The sequence below is a fragment of the Bombina bombina genome, unplaced genomic scaffold (genome assembly GCF_027579735.1).
Source record: "Bombina bombina isolate aBomBom1 unplaced genomic scaffold, aBomBom1.pri scaffold_567, whole genome shotgun sequence".
Taxonomy (NCBI): domain Eukaryota; kingdom Metazoa; phylum Chordata; class Amphibia; order Anura; family Bombinatoridae; genus Bombina; species Bombina bombina.
In genome coordinates this window covers 125,001-129,923 of record NW_026512153.1, presented here as the reverse complement: position 1 = coordinate 129,923, position 4,923 = coordinate 125,001, and the positions used below count along the sequence as shown (strand labels likewise).

The window sequence follows — 4,923 nt, the reverse complement described above, 5'->3', positions numbered from 1 at the left end:
GAATGTATCATGGCTGACGGAGCACTTCCTGTCTGCCCTGTATGATGTGACAATTACCTTTCTCTGGTGTTCCCTTACTATCTGCATTGCTGCCAGAATGTATCATGGCTGACGGAGCACTTCCTGTCTGCCCTGTATGATGTGACAATTACCTTTCTCTGGTGTTCCCTTACTATCTGCATTGCTGCCAGAATGTATCATGGCCGATGGAGCACTTCCTGTCTGCCCTGTACAAGATGGCTGCTAGAGTACTTCCTTGCTAATGTATTATTTAAACTACACTGAGATGGGCTTTCCTCATGCTGCTGATATCCTGAGCTCCTGCATTTCTTCTATTGACCCTGGTTTGCTGGAAGCTGCATAGCTGTAACCTGGTAATGACCTTTTGTTTGTCCTGAGCCTGAGTATTGTACTGCCCTGTACTCTGCCTTATAAACTAAAGGGGCAGTAAAGCCATTGATAGGAAATACAGTTTTATAAAGTGTTACATTTACTTAGTTCTCTTGGTCTCCTTTTGTTAAGCAGTAACCCTGTGTAAGCTCTGGAGCATGCATGTGTCCTAAGCCCTCTGGCAGCAATGTTTATAACAATGTTTATAATGATGTTATACATAGTTGCAACCTCTATGGCAGCAGTTTTTATAACAATGTTTATAATGATGTTATACATAGTTGTGACCTCTGCTGCTGCAGTGTCTGTATCATTTTATGGCAGCAGTGTTTATAACAATGTTTATAATGATGTTATACATAGTTGTGACCTCTGCTGCTGCTGCAGTATCTGTATCATTCTATGGCAGCAGTGTTTATAACAATGTTTATAATGATGTTATACATAGTTGTGACCTCTGCTGCTGCAGTGTCTGTATCATTCTATGGCAGCAGTGTTTATAACAATGTTTATAATGATGTTATACATAGTTGTGACCTCTGCTGCTGCAGTGTCTGTATCATTCTATGGCAGCAGTGTTTATAGCAATGTTTATAATGATGTTATACATAGTTGTGACCTCTGCTGCAGAGGGTCTGTATCATTCTATGGCAGCAGTGTTTATAACAATGTTTATAATGATGTTATACATAGTTGTGACCTCTGCTGCTGCAGTGTCTGTATCATTCTATGGCAGCAGTGTTTATAACAATGTTTATAATGATGTTATACATAGTTGTGACCTCTGCTGCAGAGGGTCTGTATCATTCTATGGCAGCAGTGTTTATAACAATGTTTATAATGATGTTATACATAGTTGTGACCTCTGCTGCTGCTGCTGCAGGGTCTGTATCATTCTATGGCAGCAGTGTTTATAACAATGTTTATAATGATGTTATACATAGTTGTGACCTCTGCTGCTGCTGCAGTGTCTGTATCATTCTATGGCAGCAGTGTTTATAACAATGTTTATAATGATGTTATACATAGTTGTGACCTCTGCTGCTGCTGCAGTGTCTGTATCATTCTATGGCAGCAGTGTTTATAACAATGTTTATAATGTTATACATAGCTGCAACCTCTATAGCAGCAGTGTTTATAACAATGTTTATAATGATGTTATACATAGTTGTGACCTCTGCTGCTGCAGTGTCTGTATCATTCTATGGCAGCAGTGTTTATAACCATGTTTATAATGATGTTATACATAGTTGTGACCTCTGCTGCTGCAGTGTCTGTATCATTCTATGGCAGCAGTGTTTATAACAATGTTTATAATGATGTTATACATAGTTGTGACCTCTGCTGCTGCTGCAGGGTCTGTATCATTCTATGGCAGCAGTGTTTATAACAATGTTTATAATGATGTTATACATAGTTGTGACCTCTGCTGCTGCAGTGTCTGTATCATTCTATGGCAGCAGTGTTTATAACAATGTTTATAATGATGTTATACATAGTTGTGACCTCTGCTGCTGCAGTGTTTATAACAATGTTTATAATGATGTTATACATAGTTGTGACCTCTGCTGCTGCAGTGTCTATCATTCTATGGCAGCAGTGTTTATAACCATGTTTATAATGATGTTATACATAGTTGTGACCTCTGCTGCTGCAGTGTCTGTATCATTCTATGGCAGCAGTGTTTATAACAATGTTTATAATGATGTTATACATAGTTGCAACCTCTATAGCAGCAGTGTTTATAACAATGTTTATAATGATGTTATACATAGTTGTGACCTCTGCTGCAGTGTCTGTATCATTCTATGGCAGCAGTGTTTATAACAATGTTTATAATGATGTTATACATAGTTGGACCTCTGCTGCTGCAGAGGGTCTGTATCATTCTATGGCAGCAGAGTTTATAATTATGTATAACATTGCTATAAACATGGTTGCAAGCACTGCTGCCAGATGGCTAAAGACACATGCACACTCCTGAGTTCACCTGGGATAACACTTTAACAAAGGATACAAAGAGAACTACGCAAAATTGATTATATAATTAAATTGGAAATTTGTTTAAAATTGTATTCTGAGTCATAAAACTTTTTAAGTTTGAAATTTCTATCCCTTTAAATGAGACCCCAGGATATATTTATTTGTTATTAACATTATTTGATTCCTGGATTTTGACGGTCTGGTTCAGCTGCACCTTGTACTGTTGTATACTTAGTCTTTACTTTCATGGCTTGTGCAGTTACTACTAGACCTGTGAATATCCTTTTTTTTTACAACACTGCTGCCTTACTTGTTTGTATCCTGGACTTTTGATTGGTCAGTTTAGCCAAACCTTTACTACACCACCTTATGCTAACTGGGGCTTTGCCTGATAAACTGTTTTAATTATGTGTGCAATTCCCATGGGATCTGTAGCCATTACAAGCTTTTATTTCCATTTGTTTCACCTAAATAAATCCCTTGTTTGCTGCACCTGCTGCTTGTTCCATGTTACTAGAGCTTCTATCCTTAAAGGGACAAGAATCCCCAATTTTTAAACAATTTTTCACTTTGCTTCTTTCTCTTGATATCCTTTGTTAAAAACCATAACTAGATAGGCTAAGGATGTGGTTGTTAGCTGCTGATTGGTGGTTGCACATATATGCCTCTTGTCATTGGCTTAACATGTTCAGCTAGCTCCCAATAGTGCATTGCTGCTCATTCAATGAAGGATACTAAGAGAATGACTCAAAATGTATATTGTAAAGTTGTTTAAAAATGTTTACTCTAAATCATAAGAGAACGTTTGTTTCATGTCCCTTTAACTAAAATAGTAACAATCTTTTCCTATTTGCTTTGTCCGTTAACCTTTTTGCAATATTGATTTTTTTTTTTTGCTGTAATCATTTCTATAACTTAATAAACTTTGGATAAGCTCTTTCATGTTTATGTAATTTTAACTCATAGTCCTCAATTCCAATCTCTCACATGCAACGCCAACATCTTAGTTAGTTAACTTTTTTTAATCTGTTTGTTAGAAAGATCAAATGGTCTTTTAAAATATCCAAAAAGTTTTACTTTTCCCTGATTCATAAGTAATTGACCAACCTGTTTTAAACCCTTTCTCATCCGGTCTTCATGTACTTTGGTCATAAATCCAGTTCTAAAATCTGAATTGTAGTGAAGAGAAAACCCCACTGTATGAAATGCAAAAATAATTACGTCTGTGGTGTACCTAGTAAAGTAGTGGGGGTGTACCTAGTAAAGTAGCGGCGCTGGGGTGTACCTAGTAAAGTAGCGGGGGTGTACCTAGTAAAGTAGCGGGGGTGTACCTAGTAAAGTAGCGGCGCTGGGGTGTACCTAGTAAAGTAGCGGCACAATCATTATTTCAAACTCACATTTATCATCAGGTCTCCTTTGTCACTATGCACTGTCTTGCAATTCATGCATAAAATATATAACAATACAAATATTACACAAAATTATGAAGACCAGAGGGGTAGTTTAATACTGTATGCATGTTACTCTTATCTCTTCTATCTCTCACAAAATATCATCATTCACATTTTCCCAGTTCATTTTATTTTTTTTTATTAGTTCTGACAGGCATTGTTCTATGAGCCCCAACATCAACAGTGCAAATAAATGAGGCCAGTGGTTACTGCCAGATGATCAATCTCACTATAATGATCACTAGCGATAAGGACATGAAACCTCTTAGTGAAATCATTAAACCTCACTCTTTCAAGTGCAGGATATTATGAGGGGTTTAATAAAGGCTTCTTAAAGCATCAGAACTCAACAAATAGATTCAAAGTTGAAAGGTATTTGTGACAATCAGCTGGCAGTGGTTGAACACAGGACCACTCATTGGAAAGGGCAGGATGCTGCTTTCAAATAAGGGATCTCAAGGTTAAGTATGTAATGTGGGAGGCCACATAGAGGATACCCACCCCCCTGATATTGTTCCGTATTCTTATTACTTACAGATGATCACTGTTTACACAATCAGTAGATAACCTCCTTCAAAAGAGGGATCTCACATTTTTGTTAAAAAAGGGGTCACTTGCCATGTTGTAATGCATATTTTGGAGTGCAAGAATCCCACTTATATCCCAGAGAGCTTCAAAAGGGACCAAGTATGTAAGTTATTTCTATGTCAATTGCCTGCTATTTCAAGGGGCATGAAACCACCCATTTGATTATGGGCAATCCCCCTCTTTGATATCAGTGGTGTTGTATGCTGTCTTTAGGAGATAGGGGCACCTTTGGGGACAAAGCTTCCCATACATTAGGTAGGTAATTGGCATAAAACTGACACTCCCCTACTAAAGGTAGGAGTATGAGTTCCCACACTGTTTTAAACTGGAGTTTCATACCCTTTTGTGTTTTATGGTGAAAATATGGGTTCTAAAACTGCCCCTCCCCCACAAACACAGTAATGCAAGTGATAACTACTATGGTAATCCCTTGAAAATTAGAGTGGGGTGTGATCCCTCATTTAAGAGGGGAAATCCCTCCTTCACATGATGGGTCTAATACCCATCTAGT

General features: G+C 37.7%; 1 long non-coding RNA gene across 1 annotated transcript in view; it reads left to right on the top strand.

Annotated features, from left to right (window-relative positions):
• The first annotated feature begins 269 nt into the window (after positions 1-269).
• Positions 270-4,923, top strand: part of LOC128644146 (uncharacterized) — a 37,518-nt gene continuing 32,864 nt past the window's right edge. Inside the window, exon 1 of the long non-coding RNA XR_008399932.1 lies at positions 270-374. This is a non-coding gene — a long non-coding RNA (uncharacterized LOC128644146). The remainder of the gene's footprint in view (positions 375-4,923) is intronic.